The sequence below is a fragment of the Lactuca sativa genome, chromosome 4 (genome assembly GCF_002870075.4).
Source record: "Lactuca sativa cultivar Salinas chromosome 4, Lsat_Salinas_v11, whole genome shotgun sequence".
NCBI lineage: Eukaryota > Viridiplantae > Streptophyta > Magnoliopsida > Asterales > Asteraceae > Lactuca > Lactuca sativa.
The window spans coordinates 323,206,923-323,226,560 of NC_056626.2; the positions used below are offsets into that span (position 1 = coordinate 323,206,923).

The following is a 19,638-nucleotide window of genomic DNA, read 5'->3' on the forward strand; positions in this document are numbered from 1 at the left end:
TTGCACCAGTATGCTGATTACCTTCATGTGTCGGCATGATTCTATTTCGCGAGTGGCCTCCTCTGTTCTCAGTTCTGTGATGACTGTCCAGGTTGTAGCTGTAAGGGTTCTTTGTCCTATAACGACTATCTCCTTTTCTAAGGGGTGTAGGTGATCCGTATTGTTTTCTTGATCTGCTTGCCGGTCTATGGGTGCTATGGCCCGAAGTTCGGTGCAGTGAGTTTATGTCGGTTCTGGATCATTGGTTGTCCTCTCCAGTCTATATGTGTGGCTAGGTAGTTAATTGCAGGTTGCTTCCTGAAATGAGAGGTGGAGGTTCTCACACTCCTCTTGATAGGGTAAGGTTTATTGATGGCATCTCCCGAACTTCTTTCTCCATCTGGTCCCTTCTCGGAAATCTTCTTCCTCGTATTTCATCTATTGGTACTCTTCGAAATCTTCTTCTAGATCCTTCTTGATCCATCTATTGGCTTCGGTGTCAGGTTAGTAGGGGTCTATGTGGAGATGAAGTCTAGCTGATATGCCTATGCGAGAATAGGGGTAAAAAGCATATGAAGAATCTAAGTGTGTGGTTCTATTGTAACGCAAAATACTCTTATAGGATTTTAAATTTGTATGTTAAAGTTTTCTTTGTATAGTTTGTTGGTAAGTTTTAAATTTGTTGTCCACTGCAGACACTCCTCGGCACACATTAGTCGGCTCTCGGACAAATATAGTTGATCAGGCTATATCCTTCCCAGTTCCGATTACATGTCCCAAGGCGTACCTGCACTGCACAACTTATTTATAATACTTCTAAAATGGTCCGATGTGAAACTCTTATTAGTACGAAATGAATGCATGCTTACTTTACTAAAACTAAATAAATTTAATTTCAAAAGTATGACTCTTCTCAGAGTGTTTTTGCCCAGTTGAGTTTATAGTTGTATAACAAAAATGGTTTTTATATACTTAATTCACTGTAAAAGATGCTCTGATACCAATCTGTCACACCCCCAAGCCAGAACGGCAGAAACATCTTTCAAAAGAAGTAATTAACGTCAGCACGTTAATCCTCAAAAGGTGATTTCCAAACCTGCTTAGCGGTTGCCTGAGAATACAAGTTATTTCAAAGAAAAAGTTTCAACAATTAAGTTGGTGAGTTCATAAGCAGTGTTTTGAGAAAATGTACGTCATTCGAAAGTTCATGTATGTTTTCCATAAAACGCGGTATTTTCAAATGAAAAGAGTTATGATTCATTGGGTTGAAAATGAATGTATTAGATCCAGAAAATCCCATATTTTCCCTAATAGTTGAGATATGATTTGTTGTGCTTTCCAAGAAAAACCCTTATTTTCTTATAAAAGTATCAAATGCATATGAATGTTCGTGTTATAAGTTGTAAATAGTTGCACCAAGAAAATCCCTTATTTTCCTATTAGTTGTTTGTTTTAGATGCAGGAAAAACCCTTATTTTCCTAACATAACTGGCAGTCTCTAAGACCGAAAATCGCAAGCAACCGATGTGCTTAAAAGTTGTGGCATAGTTTTATATAATAAAGCTATACGAAGATCGCACTTGTTAGATGAAGAATAATTTTAATAGTTACTCGTTCATAAAAGCATAATACCATAATAATTGTATATCCGATGAGTTTTATAACCATACTAAACATAATATGCCTGTAGCGACGTTCTTCAGGCGTCGTAGCGTTATGACAACTGTCACCCCAAAAGACGGACTGCAGCTAACAGTCAGGGCGCGGGATCATGACTTCCCGTATAGATCTATACACATTTGACACGTTCTCTGAACGGGAGACTCTGGTTATAGACAGGACTTGTAGCGATACCTTTTATCAAAAAGGCAGTGTTTGAAGATGTACATGTCTCATGGATTCTCAACTAAGTCTGTATTAAAGTAATAGTTTTGTATGCAAAGATCATTGTTTCTCACAAAGTTTTGACAATGCATAAATCATAAGTTTTTAAAATGCATTAAAACGGTTTAACAACGAATGATACTTTGGAATTTCTAAATACTTTGTATAAATCTAGTGCATGCAAAGTATGACAAGAGTTTTCACATAGTAGTAATAAATCACAAGTGATTCATTTGATAAAAACGAATAAAGTGAAATTTTTGATGTAAAAGACAAGTTTGTAAACAAAACATATATATGTATATGGTTATACATACATATATATATATATATATATATATATATATATATATATATATATATATATATATATGTATAAGTTTTAAAAGATGATTTGGTATGTTTCGTAATTGTTGTTCATATTCTTACGTTTTTATTAGAAACTTTGCATGAAATAATCCTTAAGTTTGATACTAAAGACCTTTTTGTACTTATCACTTTTGTAAAAATGGTAATTAAACATATTTAAATTATTGTGTTTTAACTTCCTTAATGTATAAACATTGCTCAAAAATGTTAGAAGGTGTTAATAAATCTATAAAACACTTTTGACAGTTTTACCCTTTACTGTCCCTGTTTTTAGAAAACTCATAGAAAAATCATCGTAAGTCAAAAACTGAATCCGTCACCACTGAGAGATTATAAAATGAGTCTACTTTGTTCCCAATTTTTATTATGATTTTTAGTGGTCTCAAACTAGTGTGAAAATGAACATATTCACAGACTAGTCCGAAATCACTTCTGAAATGATAGGCAGTTTTATAAAAATCGCCATAAATTGTAGAAAAATCGTATGAACGCGTGCGAGTAGTCATTAGAAAGGTATAAACTTGAACTATTTGCATATTGTACAGTTTTGAATGATATTAAGTTTAAGATGGTCAAAACAGTCCGTGAACAGGACTCAACTTTTCTGTAGAAAGCTGTCATATAAATTTAAGTTATGTTTAGTGTTCTAACTTGTATTCCCCCCCTTAAAACTTGAATAAAACATGAAAAGGTAGGGGTATGAACTCACCTTATGTGAATACTTGAAGAATGGAAGGTTGAAGATGAACTTTTGGTTGTTGGTTTGATGCTCCAAAACAGCCACTCTTTTGGCTATGTTGCTGTCACGAAAATTTCACAGCAAAAGAGCAAGAAAAAGGGTAGTTTACTCACTGTTTTGAATCAATAATTTTGAGTATCATAACAAGTAACTTCCAGGGGTATTTTGTGGTAAAAATATCAAGCAAAAAGGAAGGTGTAGATGGGTGAAATGGTGGCTGAAACACAAAAGGGACAGCAACCCTTTTGTTCATGGTTTTGATGGCTTTGGAAGGAAGTTTTTGTTCTTGAAAATGGGATGAAGGTTGAGAGTAATTCCATGGAGTATTGGCTGGTCAAATGAGGGTAAAATGAAGAGTAAATTTCGTGGATATGAAGGAGGAAAGAGTGGAAGAGGATAAGGGGACAAAACCTAGACTAGCTTGTGATGAGATGTGAGTTTAAGTGATGTGATCTTGTCTAGCCACTTGCTTGGGTGGTTGCTTAGAGATAGAGTTAGTTAACTAACTAACTACTAGATATTTAGTTAGTTAGGAGTTCTAGGTAAGGAGAGGGAAGGTCTTAATCTTGAAAATTAGAAGAGGGATTAAGAAGCATTCTTAGTTAAATGTCTTAAGTGATTAAGCACTTATTAGTTAAGTTGGCACTTATCTCCACCAATTCTTTTATCTTAATTGATTTAGAAATCATATTCCTTACATGAAATCACTTTAGGTAATGACCCATAACTAGTCATTCACTAGATAATAATACATATGTACAAATACATACATGTATACTTAGTATAAAATAACAATGTAGTTTTTGTGTATTTGAACTTTAATGTTTATGTTTTATTCTTTTTATTCAAAAACACTTGGCTACATTTTAATTATACCTTATAATAATTCATTTTATATTTTAGTTTATTTAAATATAAAATTTATTGACCAATGTATAATTTCGTGACATTTAACCGGTTAACCATATCGTTAAACACGTTTTGTCACTTTGGTTCGTATATTTGTCGAATTTAGATCCTACACAACTATTAAGCACACGTTTTACATAGAACCTAACTTAATGATCAACTAGATACATGTTGTTACAAAAATTAAGTTTGTTGCGTTCAAATGATGTTATATGTTAATTTCACAAACCGGTGATGGTTCGTAGCCATACATCATAACGAAACTTATCAATAGCTACTTGTTTTATATTTCACAATAACTTATTTAAATAAAAGAGGTTAAATTCCTTCAACCATTCTTGATGAAATACTCATATTGCTTAATAATCAAAACATAGCATCGTACGATCGTTCCTATTTTTACCAATTGTTACATTCTCCCCCCGTTAAAAGAATTTCGCCCCGAAATTCAACTTGTAGACGGGATATCACTAAACAATTGGGGGGTTTTTTTTCCTCGCATTTCATAGTGAATTTCGGTCCTCGCTTGGCGTTCCAACGAGCCTTCACTATGGGCATGCGACTTTGTTTTGTCCTTTTGACCTTCTGATCCATGATTTCCACCGGTTCTTAGATGAAGTTTAGACTCCCGTTGATTTCAATTTCATCTAGTGGAATAACAAGAATCTCATCAGATAAGCTCTTCTTCTGATCCTGGGATGCATTCAATCGTTCACGGGTTTGAATAATCTTCTCTGTAGTTTCTCGTATGATCTGGGGGCTGGTGAGAGTGTTGTTAGGAACTTGTCCCTTAGCGAGTTGCGTATTACCTACCTCAGCCCAACACAGAGGTGATCTACACTTGCTTCTGTTGAGAGCTTCGAATGACACGACTTTGATGTTAATGTAATAGTTGTTGTATAAGGATTAGATGAATGGTTCTTCCGTTTTGTCTGTTAGTTTGATGGTGATATTAAGGACTTCTTTAATGACTATTGAAAACACGAGGCGAATCGCCTGTCTCTTATCCAAAATGATAGATAGTGGTATACTATGCAGTCTCTCAATCTTCTTGTGATATGCTCCTATCAGCTTTTCTATTTTTCTTTGTAGCCTTGGTTGGTAGAAAGTGTGTGGGTTTGTTTGATTTGTCTACGCTCGCTCAAGTGGTAGCGTGTCCATCCGCTGTCTTGGGTAACTTGTCATGGAGTTCATGGTATGACTCATAACTGATTCATCTATCATCTCTTTGTATTTATAAGTCATATATAATTAAGAATGAAAAGACAGTCGAATCGGTGATTCTATTCTAAACCCACATCCAAACAAGGAAAAGGATTTAAAGCGAAATTACCAACCCTAAGTCCGTAGAATCTTAATTATATAGGGCTCCAATATATACACTTAGTAATCATAGATTCACTAGTATGGGTCCATAGTCTCTACTTGAGTGGGGTGATTAACTTGGGTGAGATGGCATTTACAACAACCCTTTTCCACAACTACTGCACTTAGGTTGATTTTTGAAATCGGGTTGTCGTACGGATGGTATTCCCAGGAGATCTTCTCGGAATATATCGAGAAGGTTACGGGCTTTTTCAACATCCATGATGTCTTTCTCTTCTTGTTTCTTATCCACAACACGGGCTAGGACGGCGTGGTACCTCCTGTGTACGTACTTCTGATCTTGTTGTAAAAGGTGAGTCGGGGGATTGTGTTCGGTTTGTCGCCATAGACAATGAGGGTTCTATTACTCGATGGGTTTAGGAAAATGGACTTTTCTTAATCTATGATATTGGTATGGTGAGGAAACTAACTAATACGTTGTTAAAATGAAAATGTTGTAAATTTTTATTGTGACCGGTGTTAGGATGATTTGAACGAATTGGTTGATTTAGTGTTAGAGTGCACCCTATGTACACGCCTCTAGTGCTTTTGATTATTCCAATTCTACTATAAATATTTCGTTTAAGTTTTTGAGGTTTTTGGTTGAGAAATTGATTAAATCTACGACTCACAATACTCCTCTTCGCGTTGCTATTATATAGTATCCATGCATACGTGCTATCGGGAATGAACGTACCGGAATCTCAGCAGGGTCTATTACTTCTTTCCCACGCTCTGTTGCTAAAACACTTCCGACGCTCCTGACATCTTTGTTTTTAGTCTTCGGGAACTCCTTTAGGAAATGTCCTACTTCTCCACATCTATAGCAAGTCCGACTCCTCCCAGCTTTTGTGTTCTGGGCGGTCTGTTGAGCCGACACCCTACATAAATTTGTGGTATGCCCCTTTTCATTACAGTTCTTGCAGTGCATTTCCCTGCACTTCCCTTTGTGATGAAAGCTACACTTGGTGCATTTTGGCAGGTTTCCAACATATGGTCTTGTCGGCACTGAGGTAGTAGGGATGGTGGTGGTATGGAATTTCACTATTTGTTGTCTTTTGGTAGGTCCTTGATTTGGGGCGTCGTTGCAGGAACATACTCGAGGTGTCCCTGGTTGTTATTACGATTGGAACTTTCGGCGCTGTTCCCGCTTTTGTTTGTGTTGTTAGCGCCGAGGTGTGCCATGACTGCTGTCACGACGGCTGTTCCCACAATTTGAAATGTTGTAGGGTCTATTTATAGAACTAGTGTTGCACCAGTATGCTGATTACCTTCATGTGTCGGCATGATTCTATTTCGCGAGTGGCCTCCTCTGTTCTCAGTTCTGTGATGACTGTCCAGGTTGTAGCTGTAAGGGTTCTTTGTCCTATAACGACTATCTCCTTTTCTAAGGGGTGTAGGTGATCCGTATTGTTTTCTTGATCTGCTTGCCGGTCTATGGGTGCTATGGCCCGAAGTTCGGTGCAGTGAGTTTATGTCGGTTGTGGATCATTGGTTGTCCTCTCCAGTCTATATGTGTGGCTAGGTAGTTAATTGCAGGTTGCTTCCTGAAATGAGAGGTGGAGGTTCTCACACTCCTCTTGATAGGGTAAGGTTTATTGATGGCATCTCCCGAACTTCTTTCTCCATCTGGTCCCTTCTCGGAAATCTTCTTCCTCGTATTTCATCTATTGGTACTCTTCGAAATCTTCTTCTAGATCCTTCTTGATCCATCTATTGGCTTCGGTGTCAGGTTAGTAGGGGTCTATGTGGAGATGAAGTCTAGCTGATATGCCTATGCGAGAATAGGGGTAAGAAGCATATGAAGAATCTAAGTGTGTGGTTCTATTGTAACGCAAAATACTCTTATAGGATTTTAAATTTGTATGTTAAAGTTTTCTTTGTATAGTTTGTTGGTAAGTTTTAAATTTGTTGTCCACTGCAGACACTCCTCGGCACACGTTAGTCGGCTCTCGGACAAATATAGTTGATCAGGCTATATCCTTCCCAGTTCCGATTACATGTCCCAAGGTGTACCTGCACTGCACAACTTATTTATAATACTTCTAAAATGGTCCGATGTGAAACTCTTATTAGTACGAAATGAATGCATGCTTACTTTACTAAAACTAAATAAATTTAATTTCAAAAGTATGACTCTTCTCAAAGTGTTTTTGCCCAGTTGAGTTTATAGTTGTATACCAAAAATGGTTTTTATATACTTAATTCACTGTAAAAGATGCTCTGATACCAATCTGTCACACCCCCAAGCCAGAACGGCAGAAACGTTCGGGGGCGGAGGACGTCATATTCAGTATCATAACATTTAATAGAAAGGAAAGTACACACCACCATACATATTAAGGTTTCCAAAATGTTTACATAATTGTATTCGTTACATGTTCAAAAGATAAATACATAAACATCTTTCAAAAGAAGTAATTAACGTCAGCACGTTAATCCTCAAAAGGTGATTTCCAAACCTGCTTAGCGGTTGCCTGAGAATACAAGTTATTTCAAAGAAAAAGTGTCAACAATTAAGTTGGTGAGTTCATAAGCAGTGTTTTGAGAAAATGTACGTCATTCGAAAGTTCATGTATGTTTTCCATAAAACGCGGTATTTTCAAATGAAAAGAGTTATGATTCATTGGGTTGAAAATGAATGTATTAGATCCAGAAAATCCCATATTTTCCCTAATAGTTGAGATATGATTTGTTGTGCTTTCCAAGAAAAACCCTTATTTTCTTATAAAAGTATCAAATGCATATGAATGTTCGTGTTATAAGTTGTAAATAGTTGCACCAAGAAAATCCCTTATTTTCCTATTAGTTGTTTGTTTTAGATGCAGGAAAAACCCTTATTTTCCTAACATAACTGGCAGTCTCTAAGACCGAAAATCAAAAGCAACCGATGTGCTTAAAAGTTGTGGCATAGTTTTATATAATAAAGCTATACGAAGATCGCACATGTTAGATGAAGAATAATTTTAATAGTTACTCGTTCATAAAAGCATAATACCATAATAATTGTATATCCGATGAGTTTTATAACCATACTAAACATAATATGCCTGTAGCGACGTTCTTCAGGCGTCGTAGCGTTATGACAACTGTCACCCCAAAAGACGGACTGCAGCTAACAGTCAGGGCGCGGGATCATGACTTCCCGTATAGATCTATACACATTTGACACGTTCTCCGAACGGGAGACTCTGGTTATAGACAGGACTTGTAGCGATACCTTTTATCAAAAAGGCAGTGTTTGAAGATGTACATGTCTCATGGATTCTCAACTAAGTCTGTATTAAAGTAATAGTTTTGTATGCAAAGATCATCGTTTCTCACAAAGTTTTGACAATGCATAAATCATAAGTTTTTAAAATGCATTAAAACGGTTTAACAACGAATGATACTTTGGAATTTCTAAATACTTTGTATAAATCTAGTGCATGCAAAGTATGACAAGAGTTTTCACATAGTAGTAATAAATCACAAGTGATTCATTTGATAAAAACGAATAAAGTGAAATTTTTGATGTAAAAGACAAGTTTGTAAACAAAACATATATATGTATATGGTTATATATATATATATATATATATATATATATATATATATATATATATATATATATATATATGTATAAGTTTTAAAAGATGATTTGGTATGTTTCGTAATTGTTGTTCATATTCTTACGTTTTTATTAGAAACTTTGCATGAAATAATCCTTAAGTTTGATACTAAAGACCTTTTTGTACTTATCACTTTTGTAAAAATGGTAATTAAACATATTTAAATTATTGTGTTTTAACTTCCTTAATGTATAAACATTGCTCAAAAATGTTAGAAGGTGTTAATAAATCTATAAAACACTTTTGACAGTTTTACCCTTTACTGTCCCTGTTTTTAGAAAACTCATAGAAAAATCATCGTAAGTCAAAAACTGAATCCGTCACCACTGAGAGATTATAAAATGAGTCTACTTTGTTCCCAATTTTTATTATGATTTTTAGTGGTCTCAAACTAGTGTGAAAATGAACATATTCACAGACTAGTCCGAAATCACTTCTAAAATGATAGGCAGTTTTATAAAAATCGCCATAAATTGTAGAAAAATCGTATGAACGCGTGCGAGTAGTCATTAGAAAGGTATAAACTTGAACTATTTTCATATTGTACAGTTTTGAATGATATTAAGTTTAAGATGGTCAAAACAGTCCGTGAACAGGACTCAACTTTTCTGTAGAAAGCTGTCATATAAATTTAAGTTATGTTTAGTGTTCTAACTTGTATTCCCCCCCTTAAAACTTGAATAAAACATGAAAATGTAGGGGTATGAACTCACCTTATGTGAATACTTGAAGAATGGAAGGTTGAAGATGAACTTTTGGTTGTTGGTTTGATGCTCCAAAACAGCCACTCTTTTGGCTATGTTGCTGTCACGAAAATTTCACAGCAAAAGAGCAAGAAAAAGGGTAGTTTACTCACTGTTTTGAATCAATAATTTTGAGTATCATAACAAGTAACTTCCAGGGGTATTTTGTGGTAAAAATATCAAGCAAAAAGGAAGGTGTAGATGGGTGAAATGGTGGCTGAAACACAAAAGGGACAGCAACCCTTTTGTTCATGGTTTTGATGGCTTTGGAAGGAAGTTTTTGTTCTTGAAAATGGGATGAAGGTTGAGAGTAATTCCATGGAGTATTGGCTGGTCAAATGAGGGTAAAATGAAGAGTAAATTTCGTGGATATGAAGGAGGAAAGAGTGGAAGAGGATAAGGGGACAAAACCTAGACTAGCTTGTGATGAGATGTGAGTTTAAGTGATGTGATCTTGTCTAGCCACTTGCTTGGGTGGTTGCTTAGAGATAGAGTTAGTTAACTAACTAACTACTAGATATTTAGTTAGTTAGGAGTTCTAGGTAAGGAGAGGGAAGGTCTTAATCTTGAAAATTAGAAGAGGGATTAAGAAGCATTCTTAGTAAAATGTCTTAAGTGATTAAGCACTTATTAGTTAAGTTGGCACTTATCTCCACCAATTCTTTTATCTTAATTGATTTAGAAATCATATTCCTTACATGAAATCACTTTAGGTAATGACCCATAACTAGTCATTCACTAGATAATAATACATATGTACAAATACATACATGTATACTTAGTATAAAATAACAATGTAGTTTTTGTGTATTTGAACTTTAATGTTTATGTTTTATTCTTTTTATTCAAAAACACTTGGCTACATTTTAATTATACCTTATAATAATTCATTTTATATTTTAGTTTATTTAAATATAAAATTTATTGACCAATGTATAATTTCGTGACATTTAACCGGTTAACCATATCGTTAAACACGTTTTGTCACTTTGGTTCGTATATTTGTCGAATTTAGATCCTACACAACTATTAAGCACACGTTTTACATAGAACCTAACTTAATGATCAACTAGATACATGTTGTTACAAAAATTAAGTTTGTTGCGTTCAAATGATGTTATATGTTAATTTCACAAACCGGTGATGGTTCGTAGCCATACATCATAACGAAACTTATCAATAGCTACTTGTTTTATATTTCACAATAACTTATTTAAATAAAAGAGGTTAAATTCCTTCAACCATTCTTGATGAAATACTCATATTGCTTAATAATCAAAACATAGCATCGTACGATCGTTCCTATTTTTACCAATTGTTACATTCTCCCCCCGTTAAAAGAATTTCGCCCCGAAATTCAACTTGTAGACGGGATATCACTAAACAATTGGGGGGTTTTTTTTCTCGCATTTCATAGTGAATTTCGGTCCTCGCTTGGCGTTCCAACGAGCCTTCACTATGGGCATGCGACTTTGTTTTGTCCTTTTGACCTTCTGATCCATGATTTCCACCGGTTCTTAGATGAAGTTTAGACTCCCGTTGATTTCAATTTCATCTAGTGGAATAACAAGAATCTCATCAGATAAGCTCTTCTTCTGATCCTGGGATGCATTCAATCGTTCACGGGTTTGAATAATCTTCTCTGTAGTTTCTCGTATGATCTGGGGGCTGGTGAGAGTGTTGTTAGGAACTTGTCCCTTAGCGAGTTGCGTATTACCTACCTCAGCCCAACACAGAGGTGATCTACACTTGCTTCTGTTGAGAGCTTCGAATGACACGACTTTGATGTTAATGTAATAGTTGTTGTATAAGGATTAGATGAATGGTTCTTCTGTTTTGTCTGTTAGTTTGATGGTGATATTAAGGACTTCTTTAATGACTATTGAAAACACGAGGCGAATCGCCTGTCTCTTATCCAAAATGATAGATAGTGGTATACTATGCAGTCTCTCAATCTTCTTGTGATATGCTCCTATCAGCTTTTCTATTTTTCTTTGTAGCCTTGGTTGGTAGAAAGTGTGTGGGTTTGTTTGATTTGTCTACGCTCGCTCAAGTGGTAGCGTGTCCATCCGCTGTCTTGGGTAACTTGTCATGGAGTTCATGGTATGACTCATAACTGATTCATCTATCATCTCTTTGTATTTATAAGTCATATATAATTAAGAATGAAAAGACAGTCGAATCGGTGATTCTATTCTAAACCCACATCCAAACAAGGAAAAGGATTTAAAGCGAAATTACCAACCCTAAGTCCGTAGAATCTTAATTATATAGGGCTCCAATATATACACTTAGTAATCATAGATTCACTAGTATGGGTCCATAGTCTCTACTTGAGTGGGGTGATTAACTTGGGTGAGATGGCATTTACAACAACCCTTTTCCACAACTACTGCACTTAGGTTGATTTTTGAAATCGGGTTGTCGTACGGATGGTATTCCCAGGAGATCTTCTCGGAATATATCGAGAAGGTTACGGGCTTTTTCAACATCCATGATGTCTTTCTCTTCTTGTTTCTTATCCACAACACGGGCTAGGACGGCGTGGTACCTCCTGTGTACGTACTTCTGATCTTGTTGTAAAAGGTGAGTCGGGGGATTGTGTTCGGTTTGTCGCCATAGACAACGATGGTTCTATTACTCGATGGGTTTAGGAAAATGGACTTTTCTTAATATATGATATTGGTATGGTGAGGAAACTAACTAATACGTTGTTAAAATGAAAATGTTGTAAATTTTTATTGTGACCGGTGTTAGGATGATTTGAACGAATTGGTTGATTTAGTGTTAGAGTGCACCCTATGTACACGCCTCTAGTGCTTTTGATTATTCCAATTCTACTATAAATATTTCGTTTAAGTTTTTGAGGTTTTTGGTTGAGAAATTGATTAAATCTACGACTCACAATACTCCTCTTCGCGTTGCTATTATATAGTATCCATGCATACGTGCTATCGGGAATGAACGTACCGGAATCTCAGCAGGGTCTATTACTTCTTTCCCACGCTCTGTTGCTAAAACACTTCCGACGCTCCTGACATCTTTGTTTTTAGTCTTTGGGAACTCCTTTAGGAAATGTCCTACTTCTCCACATCTATAGCAAGTCCGACTCCTCCCAGCTTTTGTGTTCTGGGCGGTCTGTTGAGCCGGCACCCTACATAAATTTGTGGTATGCCCCTTTTCATTATAGTTCTTGCAGTGCATTTCCCTGCACTTCCCTTTGTGATGAAAGCTACACTTGGTGCATTTTGGCAGGTTTCCAACATATGGTCTTGTCGGCACTGAGGTAGTAGGGATGGTGGTGGTATGGAATTTCACTATTTGTTGTCTTTTGGTAGGTCCTTGATTTGGGGCGTCGTTGCAGGAACATACTCGAGGTGTCCCTGGTTGTTATTACGATTGGAACTTTCGGCGCTGTTCCCGCTTTTGTTTGTGTTGTTAGCGCCGAGGTGTGCCATGACTGCTGTCACGGCGGCTGTTCCCACAATTTGAAATGTTGTAGGGTCTATTTATAGAACTAGTGTTGCACCAGTATGCTGATTACCTTCATGTGTCGGCATGATTCTATTTCGCGAGTGGCCTCCTCTGTTCTCAGTTCTGTGATGATTGTCCAGGTTGTAGCTGTAAGGGTTCTTTGTCCTATAACGACTATCTCCTTTTCTAAGGGGTGTAGGTGATCCGTATTGTTTTCTTGATCTGCTTGCTGGTCTATGGGTGCTATGGCCCGAAGTTCGGTGCAGTGAGTTTATGTCGGTTGTGGATCATTGGTTGTCCTCTCCAGTCTATATGTGTGGCTAGGTAGTTAATTGCAGGTTGCTTCCTGAAATGAGAGGTGGAGGTTCTCACACTCCTCTTGATAGGGTAAGGTTTATTGATGGCATCTCCCGAACTTCTTTCTCCATCTGGTCCCTTCTCGGAAATCTTCTTCCTCGTATTTCATCTATTGGTACTCTTCGAAATCTTCTTCTAGATCCTTCTTGATCCATCTATTGGCTTCGGTGTCAGGTTAGTAGGGGTCTATGTGGAGATGAAGTCTAGCTGATATGCCTATGCGAGAATAAGGGTAAGAAGCATATGAAGAATCTAAGTGTGTGGTTCTATTGTAACGCAAAATACTCTTATAGGATTTTAAATTTGTATGTTAAAGTTTTCTTTGTATAGTTTGTTGGTAAGTTTTAAATTTGTTGTCCACTGCAGACACTCCTCGGCACACGTTAGTCGGCTCTCGGACAAATATAGTTGATCAGGCTATATCCTTCCCAGTTCCGATTACATGTCCCAAGGCGTACCTGCACTGCACAACTTATTTATAATACTTCTAAAATGGTCCGATGTGAAACTCTTATTAGTACGAAATGAATGCATGCTTACTTTACTAAAACTAAATAAATTTAATTTCAAAAGTATGACTCTTCTCAAAGTGTTTTTGCCCAGTTGAGTTTATAGTTGTATACCAAAAATGGTTTTTATATACTTAATTCACTGTAAAAGATGCTCTGATACCAATCTGTCACACCCCCAAGCAGAACGGCAGAAACGTTCGGGGGCGGAGGACGTCATATTCAGTATCATAACATTTAATAGAAAGGAAAGTACACACCACCATACATATTAAGGTTTCCAAAATGTTTACATAATTGTATTCGTTACATGTTCAAAAGATAAATACATAAACATCTTTCAAAAGAAGTAATTAACGTCAGCACGTTAATCCTCAAAAGGTGATTTCCAAACCTGCTTAGCGGTTGCCTGAGAATACAAGTTATTTCAAAGAAAAAGTGTCAACAATTAAGTTGGTGAGTTCATAAGCAGTGTTTTGAGAAAATGTACGTCATTCGAAAGTTCATGTATGTTTTCCATAAAACGCGGTATTTTCAAATGAAAAGAGTTATGATTCATTGGGTTGAAAATGAATGTATTAGATCCAGAAAATCCCATATTTTCCCTAGTAGTTGAGATATGATTTGTTGTGCTTTCCAAGAAAAACCCTTATTTTCTTATAAAAGTATGAAATGCATATGAATGTTCGTGTTATAAGTTGTAAATAGTTGCACCAAGAAAATCCCTTATTTTCCTATTAGTTGTTTGTTTTAGATGCAGGAAAAACCCTTATTTTCCTAACATAACTGGCAGTCTCTAAGACCGAAAGTCGCAAGCAACCGATGTGCTTAAAAGTTGTGGCATAGTTTTATATAATAAAGCTATACGAAGATCGCACTTGTTAGATGAAGAATAATTTTAATAGTTACTCGTTCATAAAAGCATAATACCATAATAATTGTATATCCGATGAGTTTTATAACCATACTAAACATAATATGCCTGTAGCGACGTTCTTCAGGCGTCGTAGCGTTATGACAACTGTCACCCCAAAAGACGGACTGCAGCTAACAGTCAGGGCGCGGGATCATGACTTCCCGTATAGATCTATACACATTTGACACGTTCTCCGAACGGGAGACTCTGGTTATAGACAGGACTTGTAGCGATACCTTTTATCAAAAAGGCAGTGTTTGAAGATGTACATGTCTCATGGATTCTCAACTAAGTCTGTATTAAAGTAATAGTTTTGTATGCAAAGATCATCGTTTCTCACAAAGTTTTGACAATGCATAAATCATAAGTTTTTAAAATGCATTAAAACGGTTTAACAACGAATGATACTTTGGAATTTCTAAATACTTTGTATAAATCTAGTGCATGCAAAGTATGACAAGAGTTTTCACATAGTAGTAATAAATCACAAGTGATTCATTTGATAAAAACGAATAAAGTGAAATTTTTGATGTAAAAGACAAGTTTGTAAACAAAACATATATATATATATATATATATATATATATATATATATATATATATATATGGTTATATATATATATATATATATATATATATATATATATATATATATATATATATATATAAGTTTTAAAAGATGATTTGGTATGTTTCGTAATTGTTGTTCATATTCTTACGTTTTTATTAGAAACTTTGCATGAAATAATCCTTAAGTTTGATACTAAAGACCTTTTTGTACTTATCACTTTTGTAAAAATGGTAATTAAACATATTTAAATTATTGTGTTTTAACTTCCTTAATGTATAAACATTTCTCAAAAATGTTAGAAGGTGTTAATAAATCTATAAAACACTTTTGACAGTTTTACCCTTTACTGTCCCTGTTTTTAGAAAACTCATAGAAAAATCATCGTAAGTCAAAAACTGAATCCGTCACCACTGAGAGATTATAAAATGAGTCTACTTTGTTCCCAATTTTTATTATGATTTTTAGTGGTCTCAAACTAGTGTGAAAATGAACATATTCACAGACTAGTCCGAAATCACTTCTGAAATGATAGGCAGTTTTATAAAAATCGCCATAAATTGTAGAAAAATCGTATGAACGCGTGCGAGTAGTCATTAGAAAGGTATAAACTTGAACTATTTGCATATTGTACAGTTTTGAATGATATTAAGTTTAAGATGGTCAAAACAATCCGTGAACAGGACTCAACTTTTCTGTAGAAAGCTGTCATATAAATTTAAGTTATGTTTAGTGTTCTAACTTGTATTCCCCCCCTTAAAACTTGAATAAAACATGAAAAGGTAGGGGTATGAACTCACCTTATGTGAATACTTGAAGAATGGAAGGTTGAAGATGAACTTTTGGTTGTTGGTTTGATGCTCCAAAACAGCCACTCTTTTGGCTATGTTGCTGTCACGAAAATTTCACAGCAAAAGAGCAAGAAAAAGGGTAGTTTACTCACTGTTTTGAATCAATAATTTTGAGTATCATAACAAGTAACTTCCAGGGGTATTTTGTGGTAAAAATATCAAGCAAAAAGGAAGGTGTAGATGGGTGAAATGGTGGCTGAAACACAAAAGGGACAGCAACCCTTTTGTTCATGGTTTTGATGGCTTTGGAAGGAAGTTTTTGTTCTTGAAAATGGGATGAAGGTTGAGAGTAATTCCATGGAGTATTGGCTGGTCAAATGAGGGTAAAATGAAGAGTAAATTTCGTGGATATGAAGGAGGAAAGAGTGGAAGAGGATAAGGGGACAAAACCTAGACTAGCTTGTGATGAGATGTGAGTTTAAGTGATGTGATCTTGTCTAGCCACTTGCTTGGGTGGTTGCTTAGAGATAGAGTTAGTTAACTAACTAACTACTAGATATTTAGTTAGTTAGGAGTTCTAGGTAAGGAGAGGGAAGGTCTTAATCTTGAAAATTAGAAGAGGGATTAAGAAGCATTCTTAGTAAAATGTCTTAAGTGATTAAGCACTTATTAGTTAAGTTGGCACTTATCTCCACCAATTCTCTTATCTTAATTGATTTAGAAATCATATTCCTTACATGAAATCACTTTAGGTAATGACCCATAACTAGTCATTCACTAGATAATAATACATATGTACAAATACATACATGTATACTTAGTATAAAATAACAATGTAGTTTTTGTGTATTTGAACTTTAATGTTTATGTTTTATTCTTTTTATTCAAAAACACTTGGATACATTTTAATTATACCTTATAATAATTCATTTTATATTTTATTTTATTTAAATATAAAATTTATTGACCAATGTATAATTTCGTGACATTTAACCGGTTAACCATATCGTTAAATACGTTTTGTCACTTTGGTTCGTATATTTGTCGAATTTAGATCCTACACAACTATTAAGCACACGTTTTACATAGAACCTAACTTAATTATCAACTAGATACATGTTGTTACAAAAATTAAGTTTGATGCGTTCAAATGATGTTATATGCTAATTTCACAAACCGCTGATGGTTCGTAGCCATACATCATAACGAAATTTATCAATAGCTACTTGTTTTATATTTCACAATAACTTATTTAAATACAAGAGGTTAAATTCCATCAACCATTCTTGATGAAATACTCATATTGCTTAATAATCAAAGCATAGCATCGTACGATCGTTCCTATTTTTACCAATTGTTACACCTTAATTTACCTTTTAAATATTCTATAAATTCTTTTATATGCTTTCAAGGGGGAGATTACAAGTAAAACACACGAGTATTATCGTGTGTTACATAAAGAAACTCTTTTATATGCTGTTATATATCGAAATCACATGCGTTTTACAAACTTTTAAGGAACTTTCATATATATAACATATGTTAAAATAGCATTCTATCTTTTGAAATATAAATTTGTTGTAATGCATGTATAAACTAAACTTTTATTAGATTATTCTTTTCTATCTTAGACTCTACACCAAAAATCTATGCTTTCATAAACAAATGATTCCTTTTCTAGGTATTTCTAAACAAACGAGACACACTTTTAGAAAACTATAACAGGTATAGTTTTACGAACAAATTTCTAACTCTTATGTACTAGAAACATGAATTTCAAGAAGTTTACTTTCGTATACAAGAACAAATGTAACATTTTAACAAGTAGATCTGTTTTTATACCACGGTTTTGTGAGACACTAACTTCATGTACGTTCGAGTACACATTTCAAATCCTGTATTATATACCAGAATCCCTTGAAGGGGGAGCATGGTGTTTGTGTATAGATCTATACGGGCTTGACAACCCGCGCCCTGACTGTTGGCTGCAGTCCACCGTTTGGGGTGACAAATGTCATAACATTCCAACGCCTGAAGAACGTTGTGTATAGGCATTCCGAGTCAATAGTATGGTTATAAAACTCACATGGGGTATTAAAAATGCATTGATTTACAAGGTTTTCAAAACACATTGGTTATTTTACACTTACATACATTTTGGAAACAAACATTGGTCTTGAGAGAAGGCTACTTTTATACTAGTAGAAAATATAGGATTTTCTAAACACAAACAAACAAAGACAAAACATTTCGTTTCATACAAACATTGTCACTTAAATACTTATGAAACTCACCAGCTTAAATGCTGATCTACTCTTTCAAAATTACTTGTATGTCCCAGGAAATCAGTAATTTCAGGTATTCATTACGCTTTTGATGAAGGGATGTTGCGGCGCCAGTTTAATCTCGTATTTTTGACATCATATTGTAATTGGTTTTGAACATGTAACTTTTGACAAATGTAAACTTTCAATTATATATATGATGGTTGTATTGCTTTCTTTACTATGTATTCAATTGTTACGTTACCACATGAAGTCATCCGCCCCCGAACGTTTCCGCCGTTCAGGTTTGGGGGTGTGACATTATTGAGTAACATTAATTATATTTTTTTAAATAATTATTTTTTATTTTTTAGTTTTTATACAAATATTAAAAATAAGACTTGCATTTTAAATTTAGGGCAAGGATAGGACCTCTGAGGAGAAAAGAATAGCAATTTGCATATTTGATGACGTGGCAGCGCATTGTGGAGATGTAGCTCTAAAGTAAGCTTTGTTTAATTCTTTTGTTACCTTAGTATTTTTATTTTAAAAAAATTATAATTTTATATCTTGTTACAGTTACTATCTAACTTTTCTACCATTGGTGTTGCAGCCATGCAATGACACAAGCACAAATGTTCACAAGGATAGCATAATTTAATATCAAACTATTATCATTATATTTTTTTTATTTAATTCTAAATAAATATATGTTTTTTCTATGTACCATTTCTTGTCGTTTTCCTCCTTGACCAGGTAATATCATCAATTTGTTTCTTCTACTTAGTATTTCTTACTAGTTGTGAACAAGCCTCTCATCTCACATTTGAGTTTATAGGAATCAACCATCACTGTGAAACTTCTAGTGTTTATATTTCTTACTGGTTGTGAACATTTGTTTCTTCCCTTTCTACCCTTCACTTGCAGGTTGATGATTTGTGAAGAATGTTCAGACTATTTTCCAAAAATACCCCATGGATTGGATCTTGTCTCTAGTATGTTTAAAAAGGTTGGTGATTTAGGAGTTGGATTCTTTTTTTAAGTAGAATATAGTTATTTGTATTTGTTGTCATCTGTTTTTATCTTTTTGATGCAATGCAGCATGTTGCTGCTGAAGGCACAACCTTGGTTAAACAGGCTCAAGATGCTGCAAGTAATAA

At 34.8% G+C, this 19,638-nt stretch overlaps 1 pseudogene; it reads left to right on the forward strand.

Moving 5' to 3' along the window:
* The window catches only part of LOC111908284 (uncharacterized), a 48,927-nt pseudogene extending 29,788 nt beyond the window's left edge, over positions 1 to 19,139 (forward strand).
* The last annotated feature ends 499 nt before the right edge of the window (positions 19,140 to 19,638 follow it).